Genomic DNA, 18325 nt, shown 5'->3' on the forward strand with positions numbered 1-18325 from the left:
CAAGCTTTAAACATAAAATTTTGACTTTCTTGAACCCAAGCTACAAAACGTGTAGAATTTGCACTCTGAAATACTCGTATATTGTGTTTTTTGCACCTAAACTCTATTTGCACTCTCTATATTTTTAATAGAAATATTTGCTTTATAAATATAATATATTTTTCATATTTTACTTTCGCCAAGGTCACACATTTATTTTTTAAATTTAATTTACAATATTATTGTTATAATGAAAATAAATTAAATATATAATAGAAAATAAATTTAAACTATAAAAAAAAAATGTATTAACAATATTTTTCTCATCACTTTGGCGATGATTATTTTTAAGCATCTTATTATCTTTTTCTTTTTTCTATTTTATTTTTATAGTTTTTATGTCATTTTAGTTTTAATAACCAAAGATGAGTAGATAAAATCCTTTGTGAATTTGATAATTACATACATCATATTCTTATATTTTATATAATTTTATTTATTTATTTAGAATATTACAAAAAAATTATCAAGCTTTAAAAAAAAAACTACATATTGTATGCCATAGAATTTTTCGTTCAAAGCAAAAAATAAATAAATCGGTGTATATTTTCTTTACGATTATTTGGAACTCATCTGAACCAATTTATTATATATGTTGATGTTGTGATAACAATAATATTAATGTATAATATATTCATCGAACATGCATATAATATATTGTGCGTATTGATTTAGCCGTACGGAACATGTATTGTACTTATAAGGCATATATGCTTACAAAATATTTACACGTTTACAGTAGAAAGAGAAAGAGAGAGGAGATATCGGACAAAAGCAAAATCAATGGTGAAAAACAATTATATAAATTTTATGCACATTGATTTGATTTATTATATATATATTTTTTATTTTATAGACACTCATATTTAATCATATTTTTGGTACGTTTGCAGTACATCGTTTCTTAAGCTTTTATAAGAACGTCCCACTCACATTGCATTATTATGCAATTTCACATTTCATTCGTTTATATTCCTTCAAATTTATACCTATAAAAACACACTTTATTTTTTTTTCAAATAAAATTTTTAAACAAATGAAAAAATAAGTTTTGAAAAATATGTTTAAAAAATTTCATTATTAAATTAAAACTGATTTTTATTTATTTAATAAATGTAATCAATAAACAAATGTTTATCTTGTGTTAGGTCTGTTATTAGGTTTTAAACCAGGGCTGTGGAGCCGGAGTCGGAGTCTTGAAATCGGAGCATTTCATGCGGAGTCGAAGTCGTAAAAAAAATCAACCTATTCCGACTCTTTTTATTATTTTCTTAATTACGGTGTCGCAACGAGTCTCCAAGTTTACTAAAGTAAATCCACTAATAAATTTAAATTTAATAATTTCATTATTAAAATCATGAATTATAAATAAAATCGTTTAATTGCACAATATTTTGATATTTGATAACGTCTCATACTTTTTTTGTATTCTCATTTTAACTCATAATTTTTTTTAATTAAATTGATTTGTTTGTGTATGAAATTCATACATTTTGAATTTACTTACTTTTTATTTATACCTATTTCATTACCAATAACTCAATAAATTGGGTTACATATTTTTTTTTTATATTTTGAAAATCGCTATTATTTTTATTACCTAATAGTAATCGTATATGTTGGCAAAAAAAGTCGATCTTACTAAAATCCGTCAACCTGGAGTCGGTAAATTTTTAACAAAAAGCGGAGTCAGTAAATTTTTAACCGACCCCACAGCCCTGTTTCAAACTGGAACGTGATAAAAGCCGATCTGCATCGATCATGATAATCATATCACTATAATTTTCCATTGTTTAATTTTTTTAGATTTAATTATCATAGAGATTCTTAATATTTTAATTAAATACATTTTTTTTTTACTTATTTTAATATTTATTTCGATCAAATTGATTCATAAATAATACATTAATATAAAAAAAAATAGTAATTCCAATTAAATTTAAAATGTAAAAAAAACTGCAAGAATTTTTTTGTATAAAAATTCAACTTAAATTTTCCTACAATTTGAAATTGAAAGCTGACCTTTTCCACTCATGATCTTGGAATGTATTTTAATTACATGCCGCTTTATTTTTTTGACGTCTTGTCACTATCACAAGTGGTGAAACAGATGCTATCGGTATCGTCATCGCTGCCCAAACATTTACACAACAATTGGTTTTAATTTATGGCCAAGTTTTTTCGAAAGATTAATGCGAAAAGCGTAACGCAGAAACGTCACGGCTGGTAATGACCGATTGTCTCTGTTCAAACATTGCAGTTTTATATTCTAATTACATACGTACATATATTCACATGTTTCACTATTACGTCTAGGATCCAAATTGTATGATTGTTGGTCACGTTTAGTACATATGAAGAATTTGCGGACTTCGAGCAAGTAAAACTTGTCGCCATTGTTTTTAAGCTTTAGTACAAGAAATGAAATAAAATCGTATGTGCTTTTGTTTTTGTTTTGTGTACGAATTTGTAATTAAAATTTGAAAATACGTCCATTTTGTTTATCCTAAGGATTTGCTCAAAAGAATTGCGTCTTTTTATATTTATTTATCAAGCACTCTAATTCGCTATTTAATTTATTTATTCGACAATTCATTTCGTCTGATTATTTGATCAACATTGCCAAAATGTATTGGCTCAGCCCAAAAAAAATAAAATTTTTTCAAGGAATTTTCCTAAGAACTTTTTTGGTATATGTAGGCCTGATATGTTCCAATAAAGTTATAAAACACACTTAATTTCTTAAGTACTTAATCATTTATGCTTATGTATAGTGAAATGCCTTTTAACATTTGAACTTTTTTATATTAGCTATTAGCATATTCCGCAAAACTATATCTACCTGATATATATTTTTTTAAAAGCCATAACAGCACTTTTAAATTTTGATGTGATAATTTTTTTTGTGTGTGTATTTTTTTGATTTGCATACTTAGTAAATAGTACAAAATTCAGGTGATTTAAAAGATCATGCATAATTACATATAATATTAACAAAACTGAACTTGTGATGAAACATTTTCCATCCCAATGTGTACCTTAATTTTCTGTCTCAAACTTTGTATAATAAAATAATCAACATACATTTGTATTATATACATAAAATAGTGACATATTTAATCTTAGCATTGATAAATAATTCAAATGTTAAATCCGTATACTGCATTATGTTACAACGACTATAGTATACTCTACTACATACATACATATATTAACTATTCACTATATTATATACCGTACTACAACTATGTATCTACTATTCACCAAATTAGTGTTAGAGCTAAAATGCTACTTTCAGAATTTATTATATATAATAGTTCTAATTGTTGGTTTTTTTACCTCTATAGAGTTTTGGTTTTGATTCGTAAGTGCCTCTAAGATTATATTTTATTACTGGAACATTCGTACGTAATAAAAATTGATATATTATATGTATCTACTAATTATTATACATTTATAATATACATCCATATTTGTATACATATGACATTATAATGAATGACCCTGATATTATTAAGGCAATAAAATTATTTAAAAATAAATGCTGTTTTTTTTGCAAATGGAAAAATTTATTTTTATTTAATTACTAAGAGTCGAATATGAAGAAAAAGATCTTCGATCAATGTGTTTTGCCAGTGATGACGTATGGATGTGATACTTGGACATTGAACGCCAATATGCTACACGAAATCAAATGCACTCAAAGAAGTATAGAACGCTATATGCTTGGCATAGAGAGGAAAGACAAGAAGTGGAATACATATGTGAGAAGTATGATAACGGTAGTTGATAGAGTGAAGAGATTGAAATGGCAATGGCGGGCTACGTGTCTAAAAGAATGTACGAAAGGTGGACAAAAAAGTGCTAGAATGGTACCCAAGAGAATGCAAAACGGTAAAAGGAAGACCGCATGGAAGATGGGTAGATGATATTAGGAAAATCTGTGGGGTGAGTTGCGTAAAACAGAGATGAGTGGAAGCGTATTGGAGAGGCCTTTATCCAACAGTAGGTGGTGAATGGCTGTAGATGATGATGATGATTTATTTATTTATTTAACGTTTTTTACAGGAAGAACCTAATGCGCCACAATGGCCTACATCAGCGTTTCCCAACGTGTGGTACGCGTACCACTTGGTGGTACGCGGTTGATGGTTGGTGGTACGCGAAAAAAAATCAGCAATGGCGGACATGCAGGAATGAATGATTTACAATCATAAAAATAGAAATATTTTTTATATCTAATATATAATTTCGAAAGAGACTTTTAAGTTTGTATCTTTTTTTGGGAACTTCGAAAACAAAATAAAATTTTTATGACGACAATTCAATTGGTTGAATATTATAGTTTTTTCGATTCAATTAAATTTTATAAAAAACAAATGAATATTTACTATTAGATTCGCTATGTTTAAGTTGTTTATATTACAAATACTGAGTGAAGCCGGGTAAAACAACTAGAAACTAATAAACATTATCTTAATTAGTCATCGTCGACGTCAATATGTACAGTCGATGATCGAAAATCTGGCAATCGATACGTTTTCCTCAGATCCGGTATGGATTTTGGAGTGCATTTTTAAATTTACCGCGTTCACGCTTCAATAAATAAATAACTTGAATTTGACACTTGAGAACAGTTCTATAATAATCTTTAATGTTGCAGACAAAATTGAAAGTACATATGATTAGATAGTAGATAAATATATTAAACTTTGAGCATATTATAATTGTGACTCCGCAAATAACTTTTTTTTCACAAAATTTCTTACCAAAACAGATCTACATATTACGTGTATCCTGTCTTCTCATTCCTTACCATGCAAATACTATATATAATAATTACACATGCAAAAACAAATTTCATGAAAAACAATCATTTTTATATGGTGGTACAATTTAGCGTTATGTTCTACCAAGTGGTACGTGAGTCAAAAAAGGTTGGGAAACGCTGGCCTACATAATAAAATAAGAGAGTGGGAAAACAAAAAATAAAAAAAAATAATAGATGGAACAAAAAGCAAAAGCAAAAAATTAATGAAAAAAATACTCACTTTGAAAGCCATACTGGGGAACTACTTTATAGGTATATTTTTCAAGTAGTTATTAAAATGTATAAAATTAAAGTTATTTTTTTAACAAGAAGATATCGATAATTGTGATTGTAATTACACTGAGCAACTAAAAATCATGTTTTTTACAAGGCTCCTTTATATTTTTATTTACCTGAGCGAAAACGAAGCAATCTTTACTAAGTTTTTTCTATTGACTTCAAATATGATGATGATTTTTAAAAACCTCCTTTACGTTTCCCTTATTATTACAGTTCAGAGGACTTTTTATCTCTTATCCGATCGTTTTTGATGGTTTGCTCTCGTTAATGAGATACGAGTGTTCAAAAGATGCGCAATCCTACAGTTTTTTGGCTTTTGCGATTCCTTATTCAAAATCTAGAATTACTATGCCAAAAGTGAGTATTGGAATCAATATTCAGATTTTTTTGCTATTGATTGTGATTTTTAATTGCTTTAAAATAATTAATTATCTAGCGAATTTCAAAAGTCAACAATATATTTTTTTACACATTTTCCCCCTGTGTTTTTTGGGATAGTTATGTATGTTTCACTGCGTTTATAAGGATTAGTTTTCTATCTCAATTTTTTTTACTTTATTTTCATTATTACAATATTTCATTATTTTTTCATTATTTTATTTTGACCTTTTAAATTGTTTTAAGCTTCTTGATATTTAATTTGTATAATAAAAATAGTGATTTTAAGTAAAAATAAAAAAAAAATTACTTAATTTAATGAACCGGAAGTGGGATTTTTTTCCTCGTGGAAAGGTCAAAAATGTTGTGCCCACTACTCTGTCCGCACCCCTGAACGTATTAAGCTGAAAATTTATATTTCTATCCTTTGTTTACTAACTTAGAGCTGGTAGGGTTTTGGTCAGAATTCGTAAACCGGAAGTAGTATTTTTTTTAAAAACAATATTTCATTATTTTTTCATTATTTTATTTTCACCTTTTAAATTGTTTTAAGCTTCTTGATATTTAATGTATATAATAAAAATAGTGATTTTAAGTAAAAATAAAAAAAAAATTACTTAATTTAATGAACCGGAAGTGGGATTTTTTCCTCGTAGAAAGGTCAAAAATGTTGTGCCCACTACTCTGTCCGCACCCCTGAACGTATTAAGCTGAAAATTTATATTTCTATCCTTTATGTACTAACTTAGAGCTGGTAGGGCTTTGGTCAGAATTCGTAAGCCGGAAGTAGTATTTTTTTTAAAATCAATATTTCATTATTTTTTCATCATTTTATTTTGACCTTTTAAATTGTTTTCAGCTTCTTGATATTTATTGAGTATAATAAAGATAGTGATTTTAAGTAAAAATAAAAAAAAAATTACTTAATTTAATGAACCGGAAGTGGGATTTTTTTCCTCGTAGAAAGGTCAATAATGTTGTGCCCACTTCTCTGTCCGCACCCCTGAACGTATTAAGCTGAAAATTTATATTTCTATCCTTTATGTACTAACTTAGAGCTGGTAGGGTTTTGGTCAGAATTTGTAAACCGGAAGTAGTATTTTTTTTTTAAAACAATATTTCATTATTTTTTTTTTACCTTTAAAATTATTTTTATTTTCTTGATATTTAATGAGTATAATACTGATAGTGATTTTTAGTAACAAAAAAAATTTGAACAAAATCTAACAACCGGAAGTAGAACTTTTGTTTTGTGCAAGTTTCCATACATTTGCGCTCAATTTGTATCGCTATCATAGTCATCAGTTCAATATCAAATTTTGTTTTGTAACCTTCTTATATTCCTCAAATACATAGATAAAGTCATGGGTTGGTCACACCCGAATTTTTTATCTTAACGTACTAATTCGAGCGGTAAATGATTTTAAATTTTTTACGATCCGTATAATTCGACTCTTCTAAAATTGGACCTGGTAAATATATGTATGTTAACATACATACATAAATATTTATTGTACATACATACATATATAAATTTTAATTAAACTTTTTTAAAATATACATTTGTCATGTCATTGCGCTATCATTTATAAAAAAAATGTATTTTTCAAAATTGTGTGACAGAAGAATAATTAATTATACTTTATGTTTATTTGGTATTGTTAATGGTATCATCGACTGCTCTGAATTGGTGAACTTAATCAGATTCCATGTACTGGGCAGATCAATTAAATGTAACCATCTTCTTGATATGCCTAAGTTTACCACCAATTAATTATCCATCGAACTCATGTCAAGATTGCAGTCTGGGTAATGAACTGTATATGTTTGATTTATTTAATGTCAGTAGATGTATGTATGTATGTATGTAAGTCAAAATGCGATTATTTATTTAACATTTTGTAGTTTCTTTTTTGTCTTTCTTTATATTTTTTTTAATTTTTATTACTTTGTATTGTATTTTTTCTTTTCTTTGTGGTAAATGGTCATTTTTTTGACCGTGTGAATAAATAAATATACATATATCGTTATCCTTAATTGATACTCAAACTATCAAAGAACCTTTCTATAAAATAAAATCTCAAATGGATAATTTGATGTTTCTGATTAAGACGGAGCCGAGTTACATTCCCAAGACTTTCTTTCGCCGGCATGCTGACGAGTCTTCCTTCGCGTTCCGTGTCTTCAAGATGTCATCAATCCATCATTGATTGGTGTCCATTGAATGGTAACAAGCCCCGTTGTGCTACCGTCTTGTTTTTCTGGCAAATGTTGACCTCGCAAGTGTCACTCGGTCAAATAGAGTTATGGCCATGTGAGACGAGAGTCAATATTTAATGTTTGCCTCTGCACACCCTCACCCCACCTACATATACCTACGTCTGAACAAAGTCGCTTAAAATTTTACATCACTTTGCACATTTTACAGTAACTGTTCAGAATTGAACGCTGCACACTTCTTCATAAAAAAAATAAACTGGGAAATTGAAAAACTATGCGTGTTGGGGCGCAAACACACAGAGTGGTGCGTGGCACGTGTTTTTATAGATAGTTTTGCACATGTAAAAAAACACGCTAGCACGCCTAATCTATGCCAGGCCAAAACTCACCCTCTGGAGTGTCTTCGGTGATATATTTTCCTTATATTGACATAGGTTTGACAGTGATCGATAAAGGTGATTCCTATATATTAAGAAAAGAAAAGATAATTTTAAGAAAATTTAATAAAAAAAAATAATATCGTACGAATCGACAACGACATAAGACATGCCCATTCACACCCGGAGTCTACCTAGCCGTGTCATGCCGTACAATTCTTTGTGCCTGCGTTTTTAGAAAAAAATACTTAAAAGGCGTCCGTGTATAAGTACGCCACCGTGTGAAATCTACCTTCGATAATATCTAGAACAGAATGAAGAATTGTTTGAGTTAAACGTGTCTAAGAGAAGAACTGATGCCGTCACAACGACTTAATTAGGTAGATCTCATCATTAGAGGTCGGAATCTGAAGGGGCCGGAAACACGCCGCCTATTGTTCCATTGTTGTAAATCCTTTGTAAAAAAGGTTCGGCAAACCTTTAACAATGCATTTACAATCTTTGAACAATAAACAGCCCCTTCAGATTCCGGTCTCTACTCATCATATGCAGAGTCACCACAATTAAGTTAAATAAATTGGCAAACTCTTACAAGAAACGGTCGATTTAGTTTTAATAACAATCCATGCTTTGCTTACTTTCCTACTTACTTATCTTTAATTTTAAGGGTTGCGAGCTAAACGAATCGTAGAACTTTTTAGCATATCATAATCATCTACAACCCTCACCATCCACTGCTGGATGAAGGCAACACGCTTCCACTCGTCTCTATTTTGCGCAGCTCTCATCCACCTCACTCCACACATTTTCCTAATTTTGTCTACCCGTCTTCCCTGCGGTCTTTCTTTTACCAGTTTTCATTCTCTCGGGTACCATTCTAGCACTTTTTTTGTCCGCCTTTCGTCCATTCTTCTAGATACGTGACCCACCCATTGCCATTTCAATCTCTTTACTCTCCACTACCCTTGTCATACTTCTAATCCACGTGTTCCGCTTCCTGTCTTTCCTCGTTATGCCGAGCGGTTCCTGGAAAGGTGCACTGAATAGTAGCGCAGTTTCAAGAAGTCATAACTGTGGAATTCTATTGCGTTAGTTCTCCTTGAGCATCTTTGAAAGTTTGGGTGTCTCGAGAGTGCAACTATCTCGAGTGCATTTTTCCGGTCACCATGCCGAGCATACAGTGTTCCATACTTCTTTGAGCGCATTAGATTTTGTGTAGCATCTTGGCGTTCAATGTCCAAGTTTCACATCCATACGTCATCACGGGCAAAACAAAACGCATTGATCGAATATATGTATTTTTCTTCAGGCAGAGTGGCATTTTTGATTTAAAAACAACATTCATTCGTCCAAATGCACTCCATTATAATTTAAAACGTCTCTTTATATCGTTTTTTTGCTGCTGGATATGTCTATTATTTGACTTAAATATAAATAATTATTTATTACTTCTACTGATTTATGTTTAAAATGTCGAAAAACATCCATCGTATTGTTGAGACGTTCGATCAGGTGGACCGTTTTCAATTTGGATCGCTATCGTGGGTGAGCGGGTGGGTTGGGGGAGGGTTGTCCACCCCCCGGCACGTGGCCGTTATTAGATCCACATGGCCCGCGGCCACTTCCGATGCACCGGAAACGGCTCGATCATCCCCCTCCCCCCTATCTTTTTCTGACGTTAATAACAGTAATAATAAAAAGCAAATATATCCCACGCGAAACAAGGGTACGATGAGGTACCTAAGCATTTTCAATTTTAATATCCAATGATGCTTCGTAGTACATACATATATGTATGTAAGTATGAGTTTATCAGACTTGCGAACTAGATACTTGTGGATTTGTAATTTGAGTAATTTTAATGCAGTCATATTTGAAATAACAGTTGGAGTCTGTTCCATCATGAATATAAATAAAAAAAAATGTAATGATATCGAAGTCGGTGTTGATGTTTGAGTTAGTCTAAAAATAATATTATATATGGTTTGAAATCATGATTAGAGCGAAAATTAAAGTTAGTTAGAGTGTAAAGTTAGAGTCAAATTTGGACTTCTTGTTAGAGTCAAAATTGGACTTGCACTTTGGAGTTGGAGTCGTAATAATAAATTATATTTGAATGATAGTCAAATCAAGTAGAATTTGGACTTATATTAGTAGAAGTTGTACGTATGTAAGAAGGACGTAATTTAGTAGAAGTTGGAGTTATAGTCAAGAGTTTGATTGAATATTAAAATATGTAAGTCAGAACCATAACTTAAAGTCGTAGTTCAAGTTGGAGTGAAATTATCGACTATTACTTAATGTTAAAGTAATAGTCGATGTTAGAATCAAATCCAGAGTCGGATTCGAAATCAGAACTGTAATCAGAGTTTTGTTCGAGTTAAAAGTGAATATTAAATTTAGAGTCGAATTTGGACTTGGTGTTTGATTGGGGTCTACGTGACGAGACAGAATGTTAAATTACAGAAAACACAAATATCGGAAGGCAAAGATCGAAAATCGAAAGATCTTAAGTCGAAAGATCAAAAAAAAAATGGTGCATGATAAACGGTACATACTCACTTAATTTGCGCGAGCAGGATACAACAGGAACAAGAGGAACATGCTTTTCGCACATTAATACGGGAGGAAAAGCCTGTTCCTCTTGTTCCTGTTGTATCCTGCTCGCGCAAATTAAGTGAGTATGTACCGTTTACCATGCACCATTTTTTTTTTTGATCTTTCGACTTAAGATCTTTCGATTTTCGATCTTTGCCTTCCGATATTTGCGTTTTCTGTAATTTAACATTCTGTCTCGCCACGGAGACCGGTTTGATTGATATTCAAAGTAAGTCAGAATAGTAATTGGAGTTAGAATTAAGATTGAATATTAAGTTTAGAGCTGAAATTGAACTTGTAGTTGGAATCGTAGTCAGAAATGATGTTTGATTGATAGTCAAAGTAAGTCAGAATAGTAATTTGAGTTGTAGTAAGAGTGTAAAGTTAGAATCGAATTTGAACGTCATTTAGGCGTGAAGTAATTGTGGAGAATGCGCCTGTACTAACGAAAGTGTTGCCATATGCATATGAATATTTTCGGAAACGTCATATTCTGAAAATATTACTCGACAATACGAGTATACGATACAACAATACGAGTACAATTTGCCTTGAACTCGTCCAAAACAAGTACGAGCGTGTATAAACGTGCGTTTACGTGAGCTGCTTTGCTGTATAATATGAATAGAACTAGTATTTTCCGTGCAGTGCTGTGCATTGCGGTGCCGAGCTGTTAAGGCGCAATGCCGGAGAATATAAACGGACCTTAATGCGTCTCTGTATTATTAAAAATAAGTTTATACATTGAACGATCATATGTTTTTATATTAAAAGACGATCAGTATATGTATATTTTTGTCTGTAGTACATTCGAGAACGTTTTATAATAAAGTTAGCCCGGATATTGTTCTGGAAGTAATTCAGATTGACTTTATGATTACCTACCATCAACGATAAAGTTAGTAAATGTAGACGTTAAATTTAAGTCGTTCCGATTTTGTGTTTAAGCTTTGATTTATCAGAGTGTTTCTTATCTGACTGGTAATTGATAATGTAATGCGTTCTAATTAAAAATTCTTTGTTACACAAATCAGATTTCCATATTGCAAGTTTACAACATTTATAAATAATGTTTTATACCACACACTTTATGAGCTACTATTAATTCATAAATTAATTCTGCACTACGTTAGATTTGATAAGAACATCAAGTGCTCACAAATAATTTAATTAAATAAAATTGTAATAAAACACTCGTATAATATGAAAATTATACTGTATCAATTTTTGATAAATTTGATTTGGATCTTTAAATGCTTTTTATCGTTCAAAACTCATTTGTACACCACATCTCAGTCTTTTCTAATAGCACTAAGTAACAAAAAATTTAATTATCAATCTTTTCTAAATTTGGCTCACTTAATTTGAACATGACAATGATTTTTGCTGGCTTGCTCTCGTTTAAGAGATATGAGCGTTTAAAAAAATGGGCAATTTTTACAGATTTTTGGCTTTTGCAGTCTTCAATTCAAAATATAGTATTGCTGAGACTAAAGTGAGTGTTGGTATCGATAGTCAGATGTTTTTTCTATTGATTGTGATTTTTTATTGCTTTGAAATATTAAGTATTAATTATCTAGCGAATTTGAAAGTCAAAAATATACTTTTTTTTTAAACATTTTTTCCGTAATATTATGAGCTAATTTGGATAATATTTTTTCACTTAAACACGTTTATAAGGATTGTTTATATATGCCAAAATATAGCTAATTCAAATTATATTCTCTAATTCAAATTAACGAGATAGTATGTGTGAAAAATCAAAATAAAGATATATGTATATGTATGAAAAATCTGCTTAGTGAATATTCGCAAAGTTTTATCACAAATTAAAAATTCCAATCTGTTTAATAGTCCATCAAAATGATTTTATTTTGAATGAATTTTAACACAAGCAGAGTAAGATTTGCTTACAATTTTATATTATCAGTATTAGTATTGAAATTTATCAAAAATTAATTCGTATTAAAATCGTCGCTTTCAAATTGAAATTCTAAACAAACAAAAGATAAACTATTTAAATAAAAGTTATGTTGAACTAGTGGACTTTGATTGTCTGTAAATTTTAGTTCAAAATATCACACAAATTATCGTATTCGAATATTACCAAATGCATTCGACCCGTGAATGAATCATAATAAAAAGCGCATAACAATAAAGTCATCGGACAAATTATTGTGGCGCAGAGTGACGTCAAATGTGACGTTTCGACCACCTGTGATTGTTGTCGAAGGTTGAATAATTAAATTTAATTTTCACGATGACTTGCCACTTTTAGGGACGTCCCCGATCGACGGTAGGGTGCATCGGTGCATTGTGTCAAACTAAGGGTGCATTGTGGGCCGTGAACGATCGCAAAGTTACGGAGACTACGATTCTAGATATTTTGACAATAAATAAGCTTAACTTTTTGTCACTGAAACATATTTACAATTAATTACTCGAGTTAACTCATACTCCTATCAAATATACAACTTTTAATCATTTTGTTATGTTCCGATTTCGGCAAACAAAAATGTGTCCATACAAAATAAACTAAATAATATTTAATTTAATAATACAGAGACGCATAAAAGTCCGTTTATATTATCCAACATTGCGCGTTAACAGCTCGGCACAAAAATGCACAGCACGACATGGAAAAGACTAGTTCTATTCATATTATACAGCAAAGCAGCCCACGTCAACGCACGTTTCGACACGCTCATACTTGTTTTGGACGAGTGCAAGGCAAAATATTCGTATTGCCGAGTAATGTTGTCATAATATGACGTTTCCGAAAATATTCATATGAACATGGCAACACTTTCGTTTGTACGGGCGCATTCGCCACTATGAAGTATAGTATGAAGATATCGTGTCGGTTGCTGCTGTTTTGTATACGTCACATACATATTACGGAACATATGAATGTGTCCATATAGAATGTACTACATAATATTTTTGGTACTGCTGTTTACGCCACATTGAGCTGTGTTGGTATAAACGAACCCTAAAAGTTTTAAACAGTAATACATAATTCCAATTGCATTTACATGTGTTCTACCAAGTTCCGTTTTAAATAGAAGAAAGAATTTTAGAAGAAGTTTTTGAATCGCATATAAATACACACCAATTTATCTTGTTCTATCTAATATATAATTTCGAAAGAGACTTTGAAACTACATATATACATATGTATGTAAGTATGTAAGGTTTGTTGGTAACATCGAAAACAAATCGAAGTTTCTATGACGACGATTCGATATATTTTTTTTTCAATTCAAATAAATTTTATAAAAAAACATGAATATTTACTATTCGATTCGCCATGTTTAAGCTATTTATATTACAAATACTGAGCGAAGCCGGGTAAAACCACTAGTAATATATAATTTCGAAAGAGACTTTGTAACTATTGTTAGTTCGTAGAAAAACAAATGAATATTCAAATAAATTTAAATAAAATAAAACTATTCAAATAAATTTAATAAAATATTTACTATTAGATTGGCCATATTTAAGTGGTTTATATTACAAATACCGAGCTAAGCCGGGTAAAAACACTAGTTCTTTATAAGAAAAACTCATATTAAACATTTATAAAGCGACCTTTAACACAGAAAGTCTTCAAAATCTCCATGTATACTATTCCAGAAGTATTAAACATGTCCAGAACTGGTTATGGCCTATCTGAATACTATACACACGCACACTTGTCTCCCCCATTGTACGTAGCTCTCATCAAGTGCGTTTAATAATACAAGGGTGCATCGCGATCGATGCAATTGTCGAGTGATTAAGACGAGCAAATGCACCGACCCTCCTGTATGGTAAATTTTCCGGTGTGGGAACGGGCGTAATTGAATTAGAGAAAGCCACGTGGAAAATTCAGACACGCGTCCATCCTCAATTACAACTATCTATCAACCCTAAACACCACACCCCACCCTTGCGGTTATTGAAATTTCACTGGTGTATTATTTTAATGGAGACCCATTTCCCATAGCGCACGTCTCTGCGTCGATGGCACGTGCTTTTTATGTGTGTGTGTGTGTGTATTTTTTTAATATATTTTTCCTTTTTGGATGGTCCGGTCCGGTCGGTCGGTCGGTCGTCTCAAGAGTGAGGAGTGAAGATGGAGTAAAGTGGGTAGAGGAAGGTCGCAATCGTCTCCATCTGATGGAGACACCGTGGGTGGTCCCCAACACAGGTGGAAATCCAGTGCTTGAAGTAGACTCACCAGTGATAGTTACATCAAGTATGTAATACGTTTTGAAAAAATGGCTATATGATTTTAGGCTTGGAAGATAGCTAGTGCTAAACTTCAGAGAAGTCACTATATTTACATATTTATTTATTTAATAAAACAGAATTGAAACTTCCTTACACAAAAACTACATACACATTATGTACATATATAAGAAATAGATTTGGTTTTTGAGGTACTTCTCAAGGAGTGGGGAGAAAGCTGTAACATTTCGGCTTTGAATAGTTTCATAAATATTGAGAAGCCACGAAATATTTGTAAATACATACACATGATTTGATTGAAGAGGGATGAGAAAAGTGCTCAAATGGTACCCGAAAGAGTGCGAAAGAATGCAAGGAAGGTCATAATTGAGATTTATTTTATTTTTATATTAGGTCACAGCCACATTACAGATATCTCCAATTAACAAAAAAATAAAGCATACGTATCATTATCATTTACATTCATTCTCCATTTACTTCTGGATGAAGACCTCTTCAATACGCTTCCATTCGTCTCTGCTTTGAGCATTTCCCATCAATTTCATCTTATACATCATTTTAATTTTATCCATTATCTGCCTTGTGGTCTTCTTTGCAACATTTTACATTCTCTCCGATACCATTTGAGCACATCTTTCATCCATTTTTTACATGACCCGCCCATTGTCATTTCAATCTATTTACTCTCTCTATTATATCAACTACCATTGTCATACTTTTCACCCACGTATTCTGTTTTCTATTTCTCATCGTTATGCCGTTTATACAGCGTTCCATACTTTTTGAATTAAACAGTCAAAAATCCACTCATTAGAAGTCAATCTTCAAATATACTCATTGGATGTTGCATGAAACTTTTGGCTGTTAATACTTTTGAGCTTTCAAAACCTTTGAGATGTCGAAACGTTGAGTATTTAAAAGATAAATCTTATGGAAACCACATTACAACGTTGATATAATTCTTCTTTCTACTAATTTTTAAAATATTGCAACCCAGGGTAAGGTAAGCATACATATGTACGTAGAGGATGGGACAAATGATTGAGAATACTCAAACTTATGCCTAATAGTTTGTGCATGAACAAACAAGTTCGTTTTTCAATTTGTTCTTGTGTGTACGCTATAACTGGCCAGATTGGTTCGCGTATGAACAAACTAGTATATTCATGAACTACAGAAATAACTTTTCCAACGGACATTTCCTCATTGAGGATGAATATGTAAAAAAATTAATGTACGTCATACAATAATATGTACGTATAAAATTCATTATATAATATACATATATTATGCATAATCTTAATTGCATTAAAATTAGTTTGTAATAATACCTTCATATATCTTATGTAATTTTGATTAATATTAAATTCCACTTTAAGCACTGTGTTATTGAACTCATAAAAAATTTTATAGTTTTATCACCGTTGAAAGCACACAGTACATTGTAAAGAAAATTTTAATTTATATGTATTATATTTAAATTCATAATATTATATTATTGTAATACAATTTTGTCAAATGTATGTATATTTATTTATTTATATACATACATACATATATGTATTATACCTGGAAACATGATATAAAAAAATATATTTCCTTTAACGGAATCGTGCGATACCTTCGACAGAATATAGATATGCTATGTAAACACTCTTGTACAGGTTTTGTCACAAAACATAAAATCAAAGTGAAATGGAAATACTATCGTACGTGTACGAAGCCACTCGTCTGCATATAAAACGTATATGTGTGCCTCGAGTGTATAATATAATGGACACTAAAAAAACGCACACATGTCTTGGCACTCGTACTTCGAATAGAATAGGCTTACTCAAACTCGAAATACCATTTTAAAATACTTGTTCAATTATCTTTTCCCATCAATAGTAGATGATTTTTAGGCAAATTTTAACATTTCGATATAGTTACATACATAGCAAAGTATGTAACTTTATCTGAACACAAAAAAATGACCTGTTTTGCTTCAAAATATGGTAAGTTGGTAAGAGCTGAAAAGCGCGGCATGGGTATACTCGTGGTTTCCAGTTGTGATGGATGTACATATCTTCATGTCATTGTTAATTCGAACGATCTTATTATTTCAATATGTTTCTCTTATATTTCTTCAAATGTGGAAATCACCGTTATCGATCACTATCAAACCTGTCAATACAAGGATAAGGTATCATCTAAAACAATCCAGGGGGTGAGTTTTGCAAATGATCGCAATGGCATAAATTAAGCTTGCTAGCGTTTTTTGTATGTGCAAATCTATCTAAAATAAAACAACACGTGCCATCTGTGTGTCTGCACCTTTAGGGTTGCGCAAACAGAGATAGAAGCGTGTTGGAGAGGCCTTCATCCAGCAATAGATGGTGAGTGGTTGTAAATGAATTCGCGTAGGTCCGACAAAGAAAATAAAATATAAAAATATATTAAATATAAAAAGTACTAAATTATTAAAAATAAATATAAAAATTATAGTCCCGGTTTAAAATCTTAGAGGAATATCTTTATATGATTCAAAATCATCTATAGCAGATGATTATCGCAAAGGATTAATGTAACTAAATATATTACTTAAAACCGTGGGTCGCGGAAGGATGATATGATATAAAGGCGACCCAAGGTTTTAATATTTACATTGTTATTGATTTATTTTATTGCAATACAAAGTACATATTATATTTTATAATGAAAACCTATGTCAACTGTATGTATAGACAAAATAGTACAGTAGAATAATACTGGAAAAATAATGAGCTATGCCGAATGTAGCCCGTATGAATGTACCTCTGGCGTAGGATATCTTTCAATATAAACTTATGTTATTATTATAATAGAAAAGTATCTTTTTAATGCTATAAACAAATAGGACTGTCAAATAAAAATCGTTTATAGTAAGTTTAATATTTTTAGAATATTTTTTTGTAAATAAAAAAATACGGATTTTCAATTTGATCGCAATTTTTCATTCTTAAAAGTTGAGCATTACTATTTTTACATTGACTGACTAAAGTTTAATTGTAATAGGGCAAATATCGCCGGTCGAATTAGGGTTATTTATTACGCAGCGTTCGTTTTGAAAGGTAGTAGGTGTGGCTCGCGTCACGTTAATTAATTTTGCCCGGTCGTTAATGGAATTGGCAGGCCCTGACCGGTTGGCCGACCGGTTCTCCTCGGACTCTTCGGAAAAACGATGAATGGCCATATTATATTCAATGCGATAATGTGATTGAATCGCGATTTGAAACGGCTACCGGAATTTTTATATACCTGTACGCAAATAAACGCTCATCGCCACTTCATTTTATTACCATTTTGTTTTTTAATAGCGAAAAAAAAATACCAACCCCGAATTGGATAC

This window comes from Arctopsyche grandis, chromosome 11 (assembly GCF_051622035.1).
Source record: "Arctopsyche grandis isolate Sample6627 chromosome 11, ASM5162203v2, whole genome shotgun sequence".
Taxonomy (NCBI): Eukaryota; Metazoa; Arthropoda; class Insecta; order Trichoptera; family Hydropsychidae; genus Arctopsyche; species Arctopsyche grandis.